The following is a 25397-nucleotide window of genomic DNA, read 5'->3' as shown; positions in this document are numbered from 1 at the left end:
AACCCACTACGCGTCACGCGACGTAGTGCGTTATATCTCATACAATTTCATACAAACAATATTTGGCCGCACGCTGCCGTTCGTGTCGCAGACGCAATAGTGCGGTCAGACCTTTATAGTTGATTCATTCTTAGCCATCTCATATATTCTATTACTAACAGTATTATCGCTCAATCGCACTTCTTTGACATATATGTCATCTATTCCCAGACCTTCTTTGATAAAAACTGATATACATACATGCATATGTACATATGTAACTGGTTTACGTAAATTCTCCTGGATTTTTGTTAAAATTTATTTCGGCGGATGACTTTAATGGATTGCCCCCCCCCCCTCATGGCTAGGCTGTCTTCAATATAAAATGCATATTGAAGCAAAAGTAACAGCTGATTTACGTTTCAAATGTAATTATTGTGTTTAAGCGTAGACTTGCGTACAAACTAGGTTAGATTTTTCTGTGGAAATTAATGTACCAGAATTGATTTTTCATTAAGATTCATTTATTTAATTGTTGTCACCATTGTCTCATAAATTTGCTTTGAAAACATAATTGATGTGAACCATAGTTACATTTCTTAGGGTTATTTACAGGACTGCATGTATGTACATATGTATATAGCATAGATTTGACGCAATATTGGGAACTGATTGCAAATCACCAGGTCAACTCAATTTTCCTTTCAAAGGATCAAGATCTATAACATATCTTGACATATTCAAATGACAAATTTTTACGTAAATAGTCAACATACATATATATGTATGTATACATGGACACTTGAAGTGTATTAACGCGGACATCCTCTTACGCGACTGCCGTCAAACTTAAACATAACAATAAATTTTCCTCAAATGCGCAAAATTTACCAGTGCGATACTACTTTTCCAGTAATAACAATTTTATGCGTGACCGTGGGAACTACACATACTTATATTCGTTCAATGTCACAACGATGCACCGCAAGAACAAAAACGCACTCTAGCGCATCGTCATCGGCTGCTGCACCCTTTCCCGTAGGTATTCATTTAACTTTATCATACGACTACGACGACGGACAGTCGGCCATTATTCAGGTGCAAATCACCGTTGCATTATTATTACACACGGCACGGCAGTGGGTGCAGTCTCGGAGATGATCGCAGGGTGCATGGAACGTTCGCCCTCTGGCTATGCACTTCCACGGTGCATATATAGGTACATAATGCTGCATCTCGAAACGGCACAACCGCCCGCCCCCTATATTATAATATTACGCTCTCAACACGCACAATTATGTATATGTGCAATATGTAATGAGGTACGTCATTACACATATTACGCACGCCATTTTATTATTGATCATTATGCTATCAGATTTTTTTTCTTGGAGCGTTAATATTGATTCATCGTGTATCTGGAATGCTTTATTTAACATACATATGTATCTGTATACTGGAATCAAACTTTATTTCTAGTAAGGATAAAACTTTTCTTAGCAATATATGTATATATAGGTACATATGTATACATTTATAAAATTAAATTTTTGACTTAAAATGACTGCCAAAATGAAAGAATTTCATTAATGTATACATTTTTATGTGAGATGGTTAAATAAGTCTAATTTTTTTTGGAAAAATGCTCTAATTTGTTCTCCCGGTCGATCTTATAAGCACTGTTATGTGTTTAAGTTTTATTTATTTTTTTACATTATCGAATTATAGGCGATCGTGCCAATAAATTTCATTTTGAACATAAATTGCTGTTGGAGAAGAGAGCCGTTCGAAAGTGATATACGGCTCGCGCTTGCGTTTGACACCTGGATTCGCTCTGATCGTCCAGGCTTTCGATGGATCCTTTTATCACTGGCCAGGTTATATTATATACGTTATGAAAAGAGGGATAAAAAAAAACACACCTTTTGAGTGTTTTTAATGGTCGATTGAGGTTGCCGTTCGTCCATATTGTCTGCGAGATATATCGGCTTCGACTGTCACATAAATAACGGGCATGGTTGAAGTGTATCGCACTCGTGAATGTGAAACTGCAATTTATTCCCAGTCAGTCGCGTTTATTATTGTATATCTACATATATGTATATGTATATGCGTTTTGTGTGCGAAGCATCCCGAATCCCTATTTATTACATGTGTCCTCTAGTATGTATTAAATTATTTTCAGCGGGAAGGATTTTCAGCGTGTATATACATATATGTACATATGAACAAACAAACCGCCATGCAATCGCATCGCTGACGTATTGTTGCAGACACATGTTTATTTATTTCTCTCTCTTGTATTCCAATATATGAAATTGTCTCTTGAATTTATTATATGTACATATATCGCATTACATTGTTTTAATCATCATTTGTATCGGTGTTCATTTGTTTTCATGTGTAACTTATACCATACTATGTACTATCTTCGTTAAAAATTGGTATTTTGGATTAATCATTGTCATTTATAGCCTTATATATCTTTAAATTTTGGATGAAAGCCTCTCCAACACGCTTCCATTCTGCTCTGTTCATCTTTCATCTATCGCACTTGTGGCCTTCCTTGCACCCTTTACACTCTATTGAGATTTTGTTTTCATTTTTCTAAGGGCGCTAATTAATTGAACTTTAATTTTGACCATACTCACTTTCATAAAAGTATTGTAGTCATAATAAATATATCGCAAGAAAAACAAATTATTCAACAAATATATTAACACAAATTTATATGCCGAGTATACAATGTTTCATTCTTCTTTGAGTGGATTGGAATTAGTTGTGTCGTACATTACTCGCAAAACAAATTGATTCATCTTCAATTGTAGTGGCATTTTTTATTTGAAAACATAATTCATTTGCCCAACTGTACCCTTTATGGATGATGAAAATTTTTTGTTAAGTAGCAGTATAAATTCGAATCAAGAATATTATAATGTTCAACAAATGTTTTTCTTTAATGATTCATATTGTTTTGGAAACCAATTATGATTTTTTTTTCCGTTCAACACACACACGCACGTAATTGCATAGAGGCGAACGATGATCTCCCCCACAGCGCAGCACGCTTAGCTAATTTCCTCGTGGCAATAATGATGATGACAAACGGGCCCGTAGCAAAGGGTTACCCGCCAAATTGAATTTGCGTTTCGCGTCCAATTATGATGAAGCGGCGCTCGCGTCGTGTCGCCTGCATCCGCTGCACAAATTACATTAGTTCTAGTATCATCCGCATCTGCCGAACACACAACCTTATCGCGTTTCTGATTTGATACCAATAAATGCTATTTTATATGAATTTCCGGCAGAATAACATAATATGTACATATATTTAAATTCCTGTGTGCAAAATCGGCTCCTGAGATATACCTCGATCGCTTCTACTGGCGATCGTGCCGCATACAAAATCTGAGCAATTATCTGTTTGCTCGGGGCGATTTGATTTTTTGCAATTATTTCTTAACGTTTTTTTTTATTTTTATTTAAAGATTATAATCTCAGTCTGTCTGAAATCGTTCAGGATCCGTAGCCGTGGGCGATTCCAATGCCGATAATTTAGTATGCGTGTCGTCGCTACGAATAACTTTTCAGTTGAACTTCCCTCTTGATAATATAGCAGTGCTACGGTTTTTAACTTCTTGCTTGATAAAAAGTTGCTCGCTCACGATAAGCTGTATTTAGTTCCGCTTCTACCACTTGGCGACATTTTCCTGCAAATCATCGCATGTTCATTGTTTTAAAATTCAAACTTAACCCTTCCGTCGAGCGTAAATTCTACCTCAACTTTTTTCATTACTCACGATTTTTATGGGTGACGGCCATAACCGCAACATCCAAAATCCCAACAACGAAAACCGTGACAGGCAAAAATTCCCGGCTTAATCGAATCTGAAATAGGCTAGGTTTAGTTTGAATTTTACTTGTAATATTCATAATTCGAATATCGAACATTTCTATGCATATTGTCACACCCTTCGGTTTATTATTCACATATACCTATACAGTTTGATGACCTGAAAATGACAATTTTAAGTTAATTTTTTTTTGTCAATTGTAAAGACTTGCTAATCTCAAGTTATTCAGCGTCTTGACGTTCGCCAATTTGATTATGAAATTTCGTTTCGTATTCGCATTGTGTAAAATGCTTTTGTATATTGATTTTATTGTATCTACTTTAGTGCATTCATCGCTTTGGAGCTATCTATAAAATCGAGTGTTCATGTTCTTTAAAATAAATAAATATTAAATGCAGTTTTGGAATACATTGAAAAAATTTTCGAGCAAGTTTCATTAAAACTGAAACGTTTTTTTTATTATTTAATAATATTTTGCTTCTTTGATTGACAATCTGCTTTTTTGTGGATAAAAGTCTCAAAAGCAGAAAAGTCGCTTGTCGTTACAAAAAATTGGTCACGATCTCGTTTATGCTCAATCGATCCGACCAGGTTTGCTTGAAAGTTCATAATTTAATTATATTTTCAGCATTAATCTTTAATTTCGTAAACATAAAATTGCTTTCTATTTCTTTGCATGGACATATATTGTTTTTAGTATGTCTAGTCTGAATTATGACCCAACCCCAAATTTTTATTCATCGACTTTGGGGCTACTCGCCACATCAATGTCCATAAACATGCACAGATTCGTTTAGGGTTGACCCTCCTCTTTTTCGTGATGCTTTTGCACTGTCGAATGAACAAGTGCGCATTAAGTGTGCATTAACTGTGACTGGAACTGAACGATAAGAGCGCTATGTATGCACTAACCCTTTCCCACCCCTCGGGTCGCCCTTGTCAGTTTAAAGTTATGTCTACGTCTACATTTTGAACTATACGCTGTTTCCATTATAGTTTCGCATGCAAAACATCCACGTACCCGCGTCTATCCAACGAGTTGTTTAGTAATTTGCACACACATACACAGTGGTCCAAATTTCACCCTTGTGTTTTCCTGTGCGTCACTAAAACCCGGTCGTTGCATCGGTCGCGTGCACCGACTGCATCGTCATCAATCAGGCGGATGACGCATTTATGTGCAACCCCTCTTTATAATATGTTTATACGAATGAAAAATAGAAAGTGTAAAATTATCACCGTGGTGGTGGCTTAACATTTCATCGCGACCATCCACGAACTGGTCGTTAGCTTATTTTACATTTCCAACAACGATACTCGATAACATCTATAATAGTTTGTGGAGTATGTAGAAAAGCGGTTTTCCAGGTAGTGAAAAATCAATGCACTTGATGCTTGTTTTGTGTGTGGAAAAATTTCAATTTTAAATTTCTAGCGTGGTGTACTTCAATTAGTTTCATATATGTACATACACATGTATGTATGGTTTCAATAGGTAACTATACAGCTCACTTGTTAGTGCATTCATTTATTTTGACAGCTCTAGCTTTTTAACAAATTTTGGTATATATAATAAAAATAGGCAGCATAAAAACATATAAATGTACTCTTATTTATCCTTTGAAATTTGTTTTACATTGTATACATGTATGTACGTATTTTATTATTTTATGTTAAAAATTTATATTTTCCAATGATGGCATTACGGTTTGCCACTGAGCGATACCGATGATGGTATTAAATTTTTACATATACATACATATTTATAGATTATAAATTTTTGATATCGTATTCAAATAGTGATGACATAGTGGGTTGGATGGTTTTGCCAATTTGACGAGTCGTTTTAACAATGAAATTAGTAAAATTGGCGATATCTGATTGTCGAAACGATCGATTTGGAGTTACAAATATCTAATGCTGCAGCACTATAGATAATACTCGCAATAAATACTTTTCAATCGAGGTCAACCCACGGGATCGAACCCGGGAACCTCTCGGTGGTTAGCATTAACGCAACCACCGAACTATTCTGTTGGCTACGTATGTACATATTTATGAAAAAAGAATGATTTTGGGCATGTCAAATCTAATGATTATTTTTATTATATGTATATACAAATATTTTTTTTACCATGTACCTTTTCGATAAATTGTAGAAAATGTTTGACACAAATGTAACTGATGAAAAATGAGTTTTCAGTTCACTTTCTCACTTAACTTAACTTTTTTAACTCGGCTCACTTTTTAGTTGTGTGTGAACTATGCCAAGATTTAATTGCTCTTGTAGCGTTAGTTTCATAACTTTCATGAGTGTTAACGCTTGACGTAAATTTCTTTATTTTAAAAATTTATTTCATTAAAAACTATAAAAAAGGCACTTTAAAATTATGGGAAATATAAAAAAAAATTGTAATGGACTAATCGTGCAAAATCCGGCCTACGCATAAATCATATTGAAAAATATTAAAACCAACCCCTATTTATATACACATTTTTGTTTTAAATATTTTTAATCGAAATGCTAGATTTTCGTGTACTTTTAAATTATTATTGTACAGTTAAACAACCCACCCTGGCAAATGATTCAAACTTTGACTGCTTTAAACCCTCCGTCACGCAAGTTGACTCACACTTTATATTAATTATTCATATATATTTTTATTGATATACATAGTTTTTTTATACGTATGTATGTAAAACTTGTAAGTCTTTCAAGGGGTATTCACTCGTTTTTCAAAGGAAACAATTCATCATAATCCTATTGTTTCGCTTTCGCATTATGCTACGATAGTATATTATTATTGAGAGCGCGGTGAAAATTAAGCCATTGTTTTTACAGCGTCACTTTTTAATTTTCCCTATCGATTTTCACCAACCACAACGGCGGAAATTTTAAACGATGTCGGACACAGCATTTTTATTAGGATATTATCAGCGGTGGTTTGCTTGTTATGCGCCGTTAATTACCGACGAGAATAATTCAAACTGTAATTGAAATTAATCGCCCTCCATTTTATTCGCTAACTACCCCGAACGCTGAAATTCCACATTTCTCAATATTCATACGTATTTATTTATCGTGTTTTAATTATGCAGTTATGATTTCACAACATTGTATGTACGTGTGTCAAAGCTTATGCTATTCAAAATTCGTTCGTGATGTTTATTTATGTTGATTTAGATGGAAATTGTAAACGTTCAACTGTCGAGTTTGGTAAGGATTGATTGTTTCCAATTAAAACTTGCGCAATTTTCTCGAGTGCAACGCTTGATTCCTCATGCGTTAAGTTGACTACTTCATCATCTCTGACACAATAATAAAATCGTTCAGCTACCGTAAAAATTCAATAACATCTCTAATGGTGTATTTTTTTCTGATATTTTCCAATTTATTATTTTACGTTCTGTACTCAATTAGGTAATATTCATTTCGGAAACGTTTCATATGGCAGGTGAGAATGTTTTGTTATTAAAAGTAATTCGCAAAGAATGCTTTCAAATTATTGTTTTATTTTTTTTTAATTCATATTTAGCTAATTATGCCATTGCGGGTTTACCCCTGAATGACGCATATCGTTTTAAACTTGTACATGCATATGTACATAAATTTACAGATTATAAATTTGATATCATATTCAAATACTGGTGACAAATAGTTGGTAGGATGGTTTTGCGCATTTGACGAGAAACCGTTTCAACGAAAGGTCTGACAAGTAGCACTAGAGATAATACTCGGAATAGATTATTTTCAATAGAGGTAACCGACGGGATCGAACCCTCGAATCGAATCTCTCGGTGGTTAGAATTTACGTAACCACCGAGCTATGCTGTTGGCTTTTTATTTTTTATAATCATTGTAAATAGTTGAATGTATAGATAAATACTTGAATGTGTAGAAAAATAATTGAATATATTTTGAAGATCAATTTTCAAAATATTCTATAAAAAATTGGCATGTATGACATAACTGTATTGAGATCTGATTTGTTGTGAATTTGTATATAGGTACATATAACGTAATATAATGAAAATTTTCTGTAAAAACAATTAATCTAAATGGTCTAATCCCGGTTTTAAATAAGTGATACGTGAATGTCACGGTGATATCAACGCGCGTCATCCCTTGTTCTGCAACCCGGTAGCATTCCTAAAGCGAAAGCATACGACATTACAACATTTGTCGCCGGGAATTTAACGTTCCGTAAGCCTTGGGGAAACGGAGGATAGGAGGAGGGTTGTAGGGGACGGGACTCGCGACCACATTCTCGAAAATAATGGATGTTCCCGGCTTTTGTGTGTTAACGATTTCATCTGTCACGTGACTCGCCTCGTGGAATTCCACCCCCTTTTCGGCAGACAGTCCGTTTTACACACACTTATGTGCACATACATATCCACGAGTATACGTGTATTGACCCGAAACGATGAGAATTGTGTACTATATATAGATCGAATTACAAAGTTTCGAAAAGTGCGTGTGTAGAACCTACATTCATACGTACGGTATAACTGCTTGCAGACTTGAAACTAAATCGGATAAGAATTTGAAAAATGTTCTTCATCTCTCTTGTTAACGGAAGATTTATTCTTCGGATACGCTTCTTCTCTCTTTGCCGCGTAGCTTTTTTCCATTCGGATCACCCTTTCTTTCTTCTTGCGCCTTTTCTTTTCTTCGCGTTTCCATTCTGGGCATAATGAAATATTCGGTTGGGGTCTAGAAGAAGAATACCACCGCGGCTGCCACCGTTTTGGTGGTGATGGCTATCGCTGGGGTGGCCCATGAGGGACACCGTGAACCTGTCACGAACTGCACTATCGTGATCGACCGCAGTTACGTTTTCCACCCCACTCCCCCGTGACACGTTTTCCTACGTCCTAATCTATCGTATGTATGAGAATTGCAAATACTTTCCATTTGCAAATTTTCTCTATACACGATAGCTAACTTGGCAAAACATTAAGCTCAATTGAACGTATCAAATGAAATGTTGCCTATTCTCATATTGAAATATTGATCTAGTTTTCAATGACAATACTTATGGATTTAATATAATTTATTTGTTTTTAAAGCATTATTTCATAATAATTATTTTTTGTTGCAGGTATGTTGATTCACATCAGTTTTGGATGTTATATGTGAAAATTTTCATTCATTTTACGTAAGTAAAGAAATAAATCCCTAATTTTTTAATGTTTCAATCCGTTACGGCTAAATTTCGCTGGGTCCCCCTTCGAGTAATTAATCACGATAATAATGTAATTAAAGTAATAAAAAAATTATATATTGCCCGAGGCGAGCAGATGTCCTACTTAGTTAAATTTTTGCGTTCTACATTTTCCCCCCGTGCGTCCACCGTTTCGTTTTTACACCCCCTTGCTACGCCCATTTATTTACCTTGAACCCATAATTTTCATTTTAATTATCTGTTTTTATAAATAAAAATTAGGCTTTATTTGTAAATACGTTTTGATTATTGCGCGATTATAAAAAAAATCGCGTTTTAGGGGTATAATTTTCACGTCGCAAACGCCTCTTTTTAAATGTCATTCTATTTTAAATTACAAACGGTACTAGTGTTAGTTTTATTCGACCTTTCGAAGACGACGACGTGCGTTTTTTAAGCTCCCTCCCACACTACGGCGCGGTAAAGGGCAAGAAGGGCTTGAGAATTTTTGTATCGCATCGGTCATTCATCAAAACCGTACACATTTTCCACATTTTGACGGAATTGATTTTGCTCTCTTCTCTTCTGCGCGTCGTTTATTGTGATCGGGAGCGAAAATTTCGTTCGAAATTGTATCAATAACGAAACATGATTAATGACGTAGCATTTCCATGGCGGGCGAGGCGTGTACGCGAAGTTTCATTTTTGACGTGTATTGCTTACTCTACGCGTAAATCATTCCGTTTCTATAATATATGTATTATTTTAATTTAATATTATGCGTTACACTGTTAACCTGAAATTTTCGATTATTAGTATTTATTATGTACATACGTGTGCTGACGAATTATTTTATCTGTAATTCGAGCATTACATAATATTCATTATAAATAAGCACTCCTTAGGCTTTATGCTAGATATTGCTGAATGCTTATTAGGTAATGTAAATATGAAACAAGAGTTACATGTGTATATCATATGCGTTTGAATAATATTTACATACCTACATATATGTATGTACATCGAGAGTAGTACTCGTCTTTACAAATAATCTACAACCAAATTTTATCATTTTAAAATTCATAGTGGATTTGTTGGAATTCTATTTGGATTACGGTAATGAAATTCTAGATGTAAAAAATACGGCTGATCATCTGTTATTTATGATAAAAACGTTCATCGTCATAGTAACTATGTATGTATAAGTACATTCAAAAATTGATATCATGATATTATATACATAATATACACACATATGTATCATCATCATTTGCAGCCATTCACCATCCGTGCTGGTTGGACTTCTCTCGGGTACCATTCTAGCATTTCTTTTGTCCACCTTTCGTCCATTCCTTAAGCCACGTGGCCCGCCCATTGCCATTTCGATCTCTTCACTCCATCCACTTTATCCACTATCCTTAACATATTTTTCACCCACGTATTTTGCTTCCTATCTTCCCTCGTTATGCTGAGCATACTTTTTTCCATACTTCTGTGAGTGGATTGAATTTGTGTAGCATCTTGGCATCCAATGTTCAAGTTTCACATCCATACGTCATCACTAGCAAAACACATTGATGGAAGGTCTTTTTCTTTAGGCAAAGTGGCATTTTTGATTTAAAAACGGCGTTCATGCAAGTTATCATATTTTCATTCGTGTGTATATTATTTATTCTTCTTTACTCCCGGACATGTCTATTATTTGTCCTAAATATATGTATATCCTAAGTACTAACTACATACTTCTACTATTTTATCATCTAATGAAATGGTAAAAATATATGTATGTATATCATCATGTAATTACTAAGTTATTTTTGTCAAGTGTATTTTTGTAATCAATATTCAAAAAGTTCAAGACTATTTTTTATACATAATGAGCTGATGTTTTAATTGAATATGAAACCGAATCTTGATCACATTATTTGAGCTATTTATTATTCATACTAAAACGTAGCTCTCATTTCACAATTTGCTTTAATCGTCAATAATATGATAGAGTTCCTACTCGTTGTACATATTGCTTGTACTATAAATAGTAATAATAATATCGAAGGTTTTTAGTACAAATGGAATTTTACCTGTATCGAAACATTTCTCAGTAGTGACGTTTGCGCATAAGAAGAGAAATATTACCTGTGTATATAAAATGAACGTGACAGTCACAATCCAATTTACCTGGTGCATCTAATCCGGTGCATTCGCTCTCTCGTTGCACCGGTCGAATGTGCAACGCGCTTCCCAACAACCGCTCTTTCTTACCTGCAACTTTGACTACCATTGTCAGATACACGTTTCGTCTTAACACGATACCACAACTGACGTCAAAATGGCAACAATCACATTCTTTACATACTTATCGGAATTAATGTGCAACATAAATATGAATACATTAGAAAGTTTTAATCTTAAATGAAAGGTAAACGTTCTAATTTTTTCATATGTATATATCGTAGTAACCTTACGCTAAATGTTGAAATTTAAATGTGCCGAATTAGAATGCGAGCGTCGTTGATTAAATCTCTTAAAAAACATTATTAGCAACTCGTAAAATTTTATCGCACGCTCGAGAGTGCGATAGAAATAATATAATTACAATATTCAAAAGCGCGCCATTCCTATCTCAATATTGATCTATCAATTAGTGGAATTTCGCAGACGCACCGAAAATTAAATACGCCTATCAAATTATCCACCACTCAACGTAAATGTATATCGCGTCTATATTGTATGTACATACATATAATATGTTCGTATATAACAACATTGTTCACGGCTAACTAATTTGTCGCCAGGCTCTCTCTCTCTCTCTCAACGAACATAATTAATTTTTGTGCCGTTATCTATTTTAGTGTAATATTTAAAGTAGCGGATCAATAAATCGACCGAAATCGACGAACGCACTCTTCCCACACGCCTCGGGAAACAGGTGTTTGCTACAACGACGTTAAAATTTTTATACCTTTCCGTGGGAATAAATAATCATTTTGGTTTTGTGAGGTCTTCGTGCAGGTAGGTCTTTACTTTGATTTCTAAACGTTCAAAGGTGCACTTCTTAGAAGGGTCTATTTATCGTATGTTTTTTAAGCTTGAAATAATCGTTTTTAAAACGTTCTATGTCTTCATCACGTATGCTGAAAACATTATTGATTTCTTTGTAAGTACCTCATCGTGGGAAATTTTAAACTTTTTGATGAAGTTTGGAGCTGGTTGATAATATTTTTTTATTATATACATATGTATGTACATTAAAATATATTTTATAGATCATAAATTTTTCGAAGCAAACGAACTATGACGCCGGTTTAGGGTTTATAAATAATTTAATATATTTTGTGTTTTTTCTGCATACCCAAAAAGCAGAATTATAATATAATCAATTTTTTTTCTACAAAGAGAGGCCACTCTAATATGAAATATTTTGTATTTAAATTCTGAGAACCCCTTATTTTTATATACAGACGGAAATTAAGGGTTTTATTTATATAATTCGATTTATATTTATATTATAATATACATTCGATTACATACTTGAATGCGCTTACCCAGTGCGGGAAACGAAAGTCTTTGAAACCGGATCCAAATCTAATCATCGTAACTTTCCATTACGTAAAAAAAAACAATCGTATTTACATACACATGATTGAATAATTTTCTTTTAGTAATAGATTGTGTTATTCTTCTAAAACAAACTTACGTCGTACGTCAAAGTATTGAATTTGGTATTTATTCACCCCCCCCTCCCACGCCCCCTTTGTCGATTTCGGCATTAATTTGCCTATAGTAATCGCGAAATATAAACTCGGTGCCGAAGTCAAAAGGAAACCGTTTCGAGCGCTTATCGAGCCTTAACTCGTAGTTAATTAAATTATAACTTTGAAGTTCTACTCGACAAACTAATGTGTCTCACGCACAAGGTACGAAATTTCGACCGAAAGTAAATTAGAACCTTTCTGAGTATAAAGACCAGTTGTTTTCGTTTTATAACAGGCAAGTTTCTCTTTAATTTATTAACTTTGCAAAATACCATTTCGCACCCCTCTACACACACACACCCTCCATTCGTGAAAATTCGAAATTCGTACACTGTCTCGAAAAGAAATTATAATATTTCGCTGGATTACACTCGCAAGAAAATGTATCCCAATTCATTCGGCGTACTTTCGCTAAACTTCATCTGGATGGTGGTAAGCTGTTTAAATTGGTAAAGTTTCGACAAATACTTGTATGTGCATCATAAGTGCATAAGGTGCACCAGACCAAACCTCAACTACGTATTGTTTCCGAAGAACATTGTTTTAATAACTATGTAGTTGTTCATTTCGTTTGGTTTACATATGAACAGCTTCAGCGGCTACTTTCGAATGCAGATCCCTTTGATTATAATTTGGAGATTTATCTGTGCATTAGAAAAAATAATTTATAATAGTTATTTAAAACATGCAAAAAATCTCATTGTACTCGTAATATACGCACAGGCACAGCGGAGAAAGTCACTGGAAATTTTATTTAATATAAACCTGTTTTATCATTGTAGTTGTAATATATCAAAATTGTAACTATGTATATGTATGTATATCTAATTGTACCTATCTAAATTTTCCCATAGTATTTTAAATTCGTTGAATTTCTCCCCTTTAATGACACATGGCTATTATCTTAATGATATGAAGGCGCCTTAAAAGCCTATTGTTTCTGAATTTATTTTTTTTATATTATTTAAAACTTGTTATATATTAAAATTAAATCACTTCGGTTTGAATGGATTTTTTTTCGTTACAGATATGTTTTTCTTTAAATAAAACATCTCTTAACTTTTTTAGCAGTTAGATGTCGGCGTTAATTGGTCGAAGATTACCCAACAACACGACATCCAATAACAGTTAGATGTTTGGCGATCAAAAAGAAATCTTGGCATTGCCCATTATTCGTTTAACTCTTCTTTTGTGACCAAGACGTCCATCATAATCGCATCCGAGTCGCTTAAAGCCTACTCAGTAAAAAAACATTTTGTCAATGGACCTTTACGGTTTACTCACGCAAAGGTTTAGCTCGACTGCACGCGACATCGCTTCTATTTGAACAATTGTCGCTTCTTGATAATTAACCCCGATACGATCAGGTATATGCTGTATCCGTATGAGATCATTTTATTATAGTTTAGCGCTAACGAGTGTGTCTTATTTGGCCGTTGAAGCTGTTACTTCGGGTAATAAAGCCTCAGCGCGGTACAAAGGGAAACTTCCACGGCGAAAATGTTTAAACGACATAAAACTAATTAAAAGCGTTCGTTTCCCACCCCGTCAACTTTGGGGAAAACTTGGAAAAATTCGCTGTAATTACTCGCTGTTGCAAAAACACCCAGTATGTGTTTGACTACACCGGTATTGTTTCAGTTAGGTCGATTGTTTGCTCCGTTCGTGAAATGAAGATAACCGGAGGTCGGGAATTAGGGCCGGTTAGTGTATCGCCGCGGCCTATTTCTGTTCTACACCACTATCGGCCATCGGCAAACACAGGAAATGGGCCCCAGTATTTTCTTTATGCCTTTTGCGTTTCGCCGTCGGATGGATCTGTAGTGATAAGGGCTCAAATCACGCCATCCGCCGACTAAAAAAACCGGAACGCTCCCTTTCGTCGATTTCATTGCGTATGTATTGTATAAGGAATATTTTGTTTTATTGTATCCTGATGTCTCGCATTACACGTTTTTATGTTTTCGATGTAAATATAATACATACATACGTCAATGCCTCGCATAATGGCTTTGGCTCGTGTTGACATGTATATTACTTTATTTTATATTGTGCCTCAACATGCGCGAACTCGAAGTACCTAAAGATATTGAACATTTCAACGAATGTGGGATGAAATAAGCTCTTTCGTTCGGTGTGTTCGTCGAGCGTGTAGATGCCCATTCCGAGTCACGAGTGCCTGACGTTACCCATCTACTCATTCTAGTTCGGGTACATCACTTTTCTAAGTTCGCACTGTGAATATTCATTTATTAAATTAAGATACGGCTCAATAATTTTATCTCAACTAATCTTGATCTACATTTTTTATAATCATCAATATCATAAATCAACAAATCTTGTGAAATCCCTGACAGCTGTGAATATACATACCTACAATCAGGACATACTTTTGCCTGATGGAAATTATCCACATGAATCAGTTTATTATATGAATATACGAAGCATCTATAGAGAGATTTTGACTGATTTCTTGTTATTACTACATATGTATGTACCTACATAGTATTGAAAGTCCAAAGAAAATCCAAAATTAAAACTTGGAATAAGTACATAGTTTGAGCTCGAATCTGAAACTTGCTTTTTATTTTTCAATTGAATGAAGTTTCGATATTGGGAAACAATAAAAACCCAACATGACAACTAACTTTGAATTCTTCCGTCTATAAAAAAGTTGTTTCGATCTGCAAAGCGAGTTATTGGTGCAATGTGAATTTTTTAATATATTTTATTTCCATTCGTCCATTTTGATTATGCAATACACACATTGTTATCTCAGACATTCGAGTTGTATTAATCAATCTCGAAGTTGTGCAGGCAACGAACTACATACATAGATTCGATCGTGACCGGTCGCTCCGGACAGTTTTTTTTTCCCATTAATTATTTTTCAATCGAAATGCACACGTCGTGTGTATTCAGAGGTACGAAATCAATTTCCAAATTTCACGGCTATCGTCCGTCTCTTTCATTACGCCATAGAGAAGCTGATCCAATTCCACTCGATCTATGGACGGATCTCTGCGGCATATCGGGGCCTTTTTCCAACAGCGGAAAATAAAGCACGTACGATTCCAAGAGCGTTTTCATTGCCTCGGATAGATAACTATTCCCGGTTTCGAGTTCTTGTAACGCCCTCAACTTGCCCCCATTGTTGTGAAAAACCATTAACAAATAATGAAAAAGGTCTCGGCCGTTTGATAGCAGTCGGGATTGTCATAAAACGGACGTGAGGCTGCATCACGAAGGCGACTTGACGACGTCCATGATAAAAGATCCATTCTCATCTTCTCTATAGTGTCTACCTACCTGCGAAATTCTTGTCCAGATTTTGACGTGTTTACCTTTGTCATTATGCTTAATGGTCTTCTACGGTAAACACCAGGTATGTAAGTAGGTAGGTTCCATCCTACCCAACCAGAGATTCTAAGACTTGGAAATTTTTAACATTCATTACCATAATCCTGTCTCTATTCACCTTGTCACACTTGAGCTTTAAATATACGCGTTTTACAATTTATTTCGTAAGCGAACAATTCACTTTCGAATATACCGAAATCGTCTTGTATCACTTTTTAGAATAGTTCTTGTATACCGTACGACTGTTATGTAAATATGCTGTGTCAATTTTTAATAACTGATTGATGGATACACGATAAAATAAATATTCGTTGATATTCGGATCCATTAAATACAAATACTTCACGTTTTTTGTACATAATCACTCATGTAGTCGAAAAAAATGTGAAATGTTTTTATTTTTACATTTTTTTTTCAAACCCCTATTTTTATACAAGTCGAACAACTTTCGAAATTTATGTTTTCAAAGACAAACAGACAGTTGGATATTGTTTACTTTCTGAATAAGCTATTCTTGGATGCTTCTCATTGTGTAATGTACAGGTAAAATATTGATGAATGTCTGTTTAGTTTTCACTAAATATTTTGAACGTTTGACCACACACCTCTTGTCTTCAGAATTTGTTTGTTTAGCCAGTCACAACTTACGATTCATCGGAATTGTGACAAGTGCTTACGGAACAAACAATTTCCTGACTTTAAATAACTTGACGAGTCAAATTTCATTATTTATTTTAGTCATTTATTTACAAATTTAATCCCATCTGACAAATGTCTCCGTAAAGTATGATTAAAAACCTCATTAATATTGTCGTAGCACTTTGCCTCGTAAACACCTTGAACTTCAGAAGCTCGCCTGTCTTTGTCAATGTTCGTAGAATTGTGTTGATAACTCATTTAACCTATTGCGCGCGGTCTGCCCTCGCAGATTAAATATTAGCAAAAAAAAAAAACAAAACGAGATCACGATCTTACGTTTTCGGTCACGACTGTGTTAGATTAACTAAACTCGTTTTTACGAACCTCTCGTTAATCGTTTGTGTGATTCATATTATCTATTTTGCGAGGGTTTTGTCTTTGTCTCCGTACACGAACATTGCATTACGAAACGCATTTAACATTTAACTTTTCATCGCACTCTCATTATATCGCGATAAAGTATCGCCATTGTTCTAAACATATGCCGATATAAAATATTTTTATTTGCATTGAACATTTAGAGGCTTTATGTCATCATTTACCTTTGCATCGTTAAAGTTACATATTTACGATTGCTTCTACAACCGAAAGATCAAACAAGGAAAACTAGATTGTGACGCATCGTCCAATAACTTCCTGCCTTGTACATTCATTCTCATGATACACACAGCATCATTATCTTATCTCCTCAAATGTTATTCGAGTTTAATATAAAAATTGTAATATATCAAAACTGTCACACACTTTACATAAGTACACTCTTGCGTCACTTTAGTTTGATTGAATCGCTAACGTTCATTCGACTTTCCCTTCAGTGAGTTGATAAAAAGTAAGTAGATACCTTTTATTACAAATATATTTTATTGATCGTAATTAAGAATTAACGATCGCATCTATGCTATGAGTATTGGAAAATATATTTCTATGTATTTCATATGTTTTCTTTCGTTCCAAGAAAAGAGACTTCAACGCATTGCTTTAAATGAAAACAGTTTCTTATCGAATTTGGATTTACTTTTTCCCAATGTAACTAAAATATTATTTTGTTGATATCAAAAGTGATCTCATATATTTTAATGCTGTTGCTTAATATAATATTAATGTTGCTTAATATAATTCCCAAAAATATTTTTATCTGCAGCGCGTTTATCGTATGTTTAACGGAGAGCTGAATGAGGTTGATCTGTTTGGTATTTCCCTACATCAATTCAGGTCTAACATCAAGAGAATCTTGACCGATTGATTCATTTTTTCTCCTATTCTATTTTTTCAATATTTCCATTATTTTTATACTTTAGTTTAGTTATGTAATGTGCTATTTAATCATATTATAGCTTTCATTCTTTTCCTTTTCATTTGTTTATTTTGTATTTACCTTTTTCATTTGTTTTTTATATTTGTAAATTTCAATTTCTTCTTATATTCTATCTTATAACCTTTTCCAAATATTTTAATACTATAGTTTAATTATGCAATGTACTACATATTTTGTCATGCCTTTATTCTTTACTTTTTAATTTGTTTTCCTTATATTTATCTTTTTCATTTTTGTAAAAATCTATTATTGGACTCGGATGTTACATATATTATTTATTTACTTTTTGTTTTTTTTATACCTATCTCTGTACATCCTGTCTGTTGATTTTTCAATTAATAAAATAAAATAAAAATAAAATAAAATAATCATATATAAATTCATATATACATACATTTGAAAATGTCAAAAACTTTTTCAGGTCTGAGTTCAATAAGACTAAACCACATTCGTTTAATCTATGCATGTATCATATGTACGTTTGAAAAACTTGGTATTAATCACTGAAAAATAGGGGACTTAATGTGGAATTCTTTTATGTGACTCTGATGACATTTCGATTGATTCACTAATATATCTGACTTGACTCACTCGCCGTTAAGAACATACATACATTCTTTATTCACTAATGAATTTATACGGCCGTGAAATCGCCTACAGCATTTTCGATATTTTATTAAGGGGATAGCGCAATACTTCGTGCGTTCGTATTTAGATTATATGTAGATGCTAATTAAAAGCAAAATGGCGAAAACGTCCAACTGTTTGACCTTTTTCAATTGTCGTTCCCTTTTTTATTATACGGTCGGAATACGGTAATTAGCCGGTTTACTCAACCGCTATTTTATAATAGGTATATCCTCTATTAAGAGCCGTATCTCACGTGCTGGACCGTTTGTCTAATTGTTGAGAGGATAATTACGTTTATGTACTTTGTTTGATAGGTACGGGACTTAAACGTTTTGCATTTTGAACGTATTTGATTTGCTCGTCAGTATTATGAGAAACATTACAACTTTTTCGTAAATGCAAATTTGTTTATTTGTGTTTTGAATTTCAAATTTCGTTATTTATATTAGATGTATGTACATATGAAATGTAACTGAATTCTTCCTTGGTCAATGTGCTTATGTAGGTTTTGATTTCTGTCCGTATTCCGTATTATTACATTATTTTTAATTGTTGTTGCGAAAACTTTCCACTTCCATTAGAACTTGTTCAGAAGTTGAGAAGTTGGCCAAGAACAGAAACTGTAGTTTTAATAGTCTCCGCAGTACTAACCGTCAGGTATATACGAGAAGAAAAGACGCTTTTGCAGCCATACACTCCGATTATAAAGAAATAGTTTGCATCAGAAGATAAAAGATACGCTTCTTTGCAGTTTTTCAGATACAACTGTGAGGAAAATCTGGAAAAAGTTTCATCCTACAAAACGGAGAAAAAGTTAAATTTCTGCACTTTATATTCGAAGCTACGTCCATTAATGTAATGGACGACTGTTCTAGTTCCTTTGGTTGACCTAAAATAAAATCGTTCAAAATCGAGTTTAACTAACCTGCAAAATCATCAAAATCTATTTTTTTTTTATTACATTTTATACCAGGAAGGCCTTACAGGTAAATCCCAATGCGCCTTCCTGGCCAATTACAAACAATGCAACATTTTTATTACACAAGTCGCTGAATTACGAGACACTGGAAACTCGCAAATTAAAGAGACATCTATGAATTGTACATTAATCATACTCAAATAGTGGTGACATAGTAGGTAGAAAGGTCTTTAGCCAATTTAATCGGGAACCGTTTCAACAATGAAATCAGAGAAATTGGCAAACTCTGATAGGAAACGATCGACCTGGAATCACAAATATCCAGGTCTGACCATCAGTACTATAGATACACTCAAAAAAATTATTTTCAATTGAGGTCAGCTCATGGGATCGGACGTTAGGCAGAAGTTTAACGACCGAGCTATGCTGCTGGCAATGTTATCAATTTATCAATGTTATCGAGTTATCAATGCTTCCGTAAACAGACAAAATATGTTTGGATTTTAAACGTATAAACCACGTGACATTTTTAATTGGTCTGTAATAAATATAATAACCCACATCTAAATAGTATGTATCCTTAATGTACAATATCATTTTTTTTCCAATATCGAAGCTTAACCTTAATGAATCTTAAAATCTTTCTGAATCGTGTTAGTTCCATTGAGCGAAATTTCTTCCAAATGACTTTTCTCCGTATATTTTATTTTCAAAACTATAACGTCGCCAAAAAATTAGATCAAACCATCTTTACGACCGAGCATAGGAAAAGCTATCAAAAACCGACTATATTTTATAGAAATTTCATTTTTATTACACGGACATAAAAAGGGTGCACCACCTTACGTACATATACGTATCGGGAATCGTCTTCTCCTTGATAATATCGACATTTTTTTGCTCCTTTTATGTGTCCTGCGGGATGGTTTATTGCTGACAATGCTTGTAATTTGTGCCTGCAGCCACAGGATGCACATGAAATATCTGCCTGGTGAGCGCGAACGGACACATCCGACATGATCGATACGGACATCCGCTGCCGATTATTGTATACTGTGTTCGTGCACGTATGTACATACAAACACTGCACTATGGACCACACGCTCCATTCTATCTAATCTACCAATGTTTCCGCACTCATTATAGGTCACCAATTATTCATACAACATATGTATGTACATAGAAATACATATCGCAATAATTGACATAGTTTTTCCTATCCATTTTTCCTTACGTGTAATAATTCTAATTGAAAACTAATTTTATGAAAATAACTTAAATTCGTTAAATACGACCCGTTTGTACGCTGTCCAAACCCTGAGACATTAGCCGTTTATTTTTGCGACTTCTGATTTTTTTTTGTTTAGCCCTAAATTTATGGTTGAGCCTTTATGCTTTCGAATGGATTTATGCGGAATTTTTGTCTGTATTCGCGTGTTTGTATTAGGCCTTTCTTGCATATAAATATATTTCACATTTTTTCTCATTTTGTAATAGTTGCTAAATTAAAGAACGGAATAGACCGCATTCCAATTTCTGCCTAATTTTAAAACATTCAAATGAATCACTCATTCACCTTTTCAATTGTTCTTTGAAAATGACTCACATTAGCGAATCACGTACTCCAAAAACAGTTGTAGTCACACGTCTTTAATACTCCTCAAATTAGACTCAATTGTTCAACACTTTCTGTCCTAGTTAAAAACTGTTTTTGTTTTATTTTTACATCGATTTCTCTTTTGCCAATAAGTGATTCGTTGAAGTGTCTGTCCTTCCTTTGATCATTAATCACGTTCGACGTAGTTACTACAGGTAAATGGTTGATCTCGGAGAAATGTTGCCAATCGGCTTCCCGCCAAGGAGAACGCTTCGAAGGAAGTCGGTGTTGTTATACTTATAGCAAAAACTCATTAATTTATCCGGTAAAACTGCTTTGTACAAGCATATTACTATATGTATAGCATATTACTAAGCAGCTCCAAGTATTGACCGTTCTAGCCTACGATACCATTATGGATTATTACTTTTTTATTCGACTAAAATAAGCTTGACCCCGTTGCGTTTCGTTGCTCGAAGGATACCCAGTCGAGTGTCTCATCTCGCAGGCGGCTAACTGGCCATCTTCTCCGGACATCGACCGCTGGACGACACACGCTCCTCAACGTTTATAAGGATAAAGTTTCCCAATTGTTGGACAAATGAAAAAGGCAAAAGAAATTCGACAACTGAACTTTTTTCCGAAAGACTTAATTTCGTTACTATAATAGTTTCTTTTGAAATTAACTCTATGATATATTTATTTCATTTTGTATTTTTGCTACGTATATGAATATCTAAACTCACATAATATTTTATACACGAAAAAATTAAGCTGTCAATGTTTAAAAATAATTCCTACATATTTGAAGTAAAATTTTAAATTTAAATGAATTGATTTCATGTGACGTCACGCATCTTGAAAATTTAAAACATTGCACAATACTAAAATGAGACTCATCTCACAAACCTGACCCGTTTCTTATCCGATATGTTTCATAAGTAGTAGATTTTACAAGTTTTACTTATGTAGTATTTAGTGTAAAAAACATGTAAATTTTTTCACTTTTATTTATTTTTATACTGAAAGACGCCATAGTCGATGGACCCAATTTTATATTTTCTCATGAGGTCATTGCGGGTTTTACCCCTGAACGACACCTATGGTATTAAACTTGTACATATATACATTTGAAATCATATTCAAATAGTGGTGACAAATAGTTGGTAGGATCGTTTTTTCAATTTAATAGGGAATCGTTTCAACAATGAAATCGGCTGATCAGACTTGTAAGCAAAAATATCCTAGTCTGACTAGCAGCCCTGCAGATAATACTCGGAATAAATTATTTTCAATCGGGGTCAATCGATAGTTAACATTAACGCAACCACCAAACTGATAAAAATAATCATATCGTCGATACAATATAACTATAAATTTGTTAAACAAGCATCTAACGCTATTGTTTGCTATACATATGTACATACATATATCGCTCAACTGAAAAATCCTATTTAGCATACATGAAATGACATAGTAAAACTCCATGTGTGAAGAAAACTACGTTAATAAGAATTGCAGATACCACAAAATTCGTTCTCCCCTTCTTTCATATCACTTGCGATCAATTCACACGAAGCGTAAAAACTTCGAGGGCGTCTAACATACACTCAGAATTTGCATTGCGCATATTAAATTTGTGCATTTCGTTCCGCAACGGTGAAAATTTTATACAACTACATACAAACGTACATTAATATGTATGTATTTGAGAAACTTGAGAGTGCAGAGGCTAGTGTTTGCGGTTCATTGTGCGCTCACCGGAGCACGGTTAGCGAAGTTGGAGAACGTTCGTTGCGAATTGGATCTTGTCTTTGGCGATCACGGTATTCGGACAAAACGTTCAGAGACACCGCAGTACATGGCCTGCGGTCCAGCATCCGGACCGCAACGGGTCAAGAGTGCTTGGATACATCCCATACCGTCGGTTAAACATACAAGACCACTTTGCCATCTCTCAAATTCTAATAATGTACACTTTGCATTTGCATTAGAAGACTGTTCATTCTGCTTTTCATACGGAATATGAAAAGCATTTTTCGGAATAATTTCAACCAACCGTAGTCAAATAATGCAATCACAACTCCTTTGAACATATCATATGCATACGTATGTATAACTCGTATGTACTTATACGATATGTATTCGTATAATGCGAATAACAATTTAGGCATATCACAATAATTGATATATAAAGATCTTCGATCAATGTATTTTGCTAGTAATGACGTATGGATGTTAAACTTGGACATTGAATGCAAAGTTGCTACACCAAGTCCAATGCACTCAAAGAAGTATGGAACGTTGTATGCTGGGCATAACGAGGAAAAACAGGTAACGGAATACGTGTGTGAGAAGTATGACAAGATTAGTGGATAGAGTGAAGAGATTGAAATGCAACGGGTGGGACACGTGGCTAGAAGAATGGACGAAAGAAGTACTAGAATGGTACCCGAGAGAGTGCAAAAGGGTAAAAGCAAGACCTCGGGGAAGTTTTAAAGTTCTTTGCTCTTTTATTATCATATTAAATTTTATCAATAAATCTGCGTCCGTATCGATAAAATTTAACGAGAAAAAAATCAAAAATATCATGTGATCTTTCATGTGTATAAATGTATACCTACTTAACACAAAAAAGTTCAAAAGGTAGGTTATATGTATGTTTTAAGTTTAAATAAAATCTTCATTCTATAATAGAATCTTAACAATTGCTCGTGAAACTTTGAACATCATAAACATACAACTTTTATTTACAATTCGTATGTATGTTTGTATGTAAGCAAGTATGTAGACAAGTCGACCGCAAGTGCACCAAACAATGTGTAATTTTGCCATTATTTGTTTTTTAATGTGAACATTTCAGTGATAACGTGCTTACACGTGCCGGCTTTTGTTAGACAGCTTCGATGGATGCGTACACACGATACGAACACGAGTATGGACGCGTAACGTCAACGTTTATGAAAATCCGACCACACAGGCGAACCCCCACCCACCCACCCACCATACCCATAATCGGAAGTCCCCCCCCCCCGCCGGTCCTTCGGGTAACAACGAAACCGGAAAAATCTCTCATGCGTCTCCCGGAAAACGAGAGAGTAACATTCTTGTTTGTTACCACCCCCCTTTGATGTTCTTTATTTGTTTATGCGGGGTTTTTTCGGTTTCCGCGGACGATGAACCAAGAAAGGGAGTAGCCGGCCGCAAGGGCGAGCCCCGCCCTACGCACCGAAAGGCCGAGTAAACAATAGTTGGGCTTATTGCCGCTGACAAAGGTTTTTCAGTTCGTTTGCAACCCTTCCGCGACCCTTACACACATGTCGGCTAAGAGGGGGAGTTGGGTGGCTAGGGCGTAAAATAACCCTCGTGCTACGGTACACCCGAATCCGTCCCTCGGTGCTGGAGCTACATAAATGGTCCCAATACCGGTAGAATTCAAAAGTTCTAATTTAACGAAAAGCACTAGGCACGAATGCAAACCGAAAATCGTTCTCGCCCCAAGCTTAAGGTTTGTGTTTTTCTGCGCTTCATTGGATGCATTAATTAATAATGTTTTTTTTGTTGCTGGTATGCTCATCTACACCCATTTACTGAAAAATATTACAAAATAAAAACAAAACGTTCCAACAACGGTGATATCAGGTATGAAGCTTTGAAGAAATATTAATTACCTTTTGGTACATTATAGCCTTGGGATTACATTTTAACCTGGCTAATTAATATGTAACCACGGCGTTCGTTAATAGCAGAGCTGTAGAATCGGAGTCAGTGTCGCTGAGTCAAGCGGAGCGGGAGTCGGAGTTGTAAAATATTAATCAATTCCGACTCCTTTTCATTATTTTCTTTAATTAATAGTACTACGGTATGTGTCAAATAGAGAAATAAAAAGCACATGTTTACTACAAGATTTGGAGATAAAAATTGAATCTGAGAAAATTACTGCTATTTGTACCTTTCAAGAAGTATTTGAACGTAATTTTAGTCAATTTAAATGGTTATTGTATGGGTATTGTATTGTATGGGTATTGTATTGTATTGGTATATTTCATATATACAAAAAAAATAATGAAATTTATGCATAGGATATGAAGGCGATTTATTTTTAATAATGGTTTTAAGAT

General features: G+C 34.6%; 1 protein-coding gene across 2 annotated transcripts in view; it reads left to right on the top strand.

Annotated features, from left to right (window-relative positions):
• Positions 1–25397, top strand: part of LOC143917622 (semaphorin-1A-like) — a 200418-nt gene that overhangs the window by 49875 nt on the left and 125146 nt on the right. Inside the window, exon 2 of one of the 2 annotated variants that reach the window (XM_077439198.1) lies at positions 8939–8995. The exons of the other annotated variant lie outside the window; for it this stretch is intronic. The gene's annotated coding sequence lies outside the window, so the exon portion shown is untranslated. The remainder of the gene's footprint in view (positions 1–8938; positions 8996–25397) is intronic. 2 annotated transcript variants of the gene reach the window in all.

This window comes from Arctopsyche grandis, chromosome 10 (genome assembly GCF_051622035.1).
Source record: "Arctopsyche grandis isolate Sample6627 chromosome 10, ASM5162203v2, whole genome shotgun sequence".
NCBI classification, from domain to species: Eukaryota; Metazoa; Arthropoda; class Insecta; order Trichoptera; family Hydropsychidae; genus Arctopsyche; species Arctopsyche grandis.
This window is presented reverse-complemented; position numbering and strand designations above follow the sequence as displayed.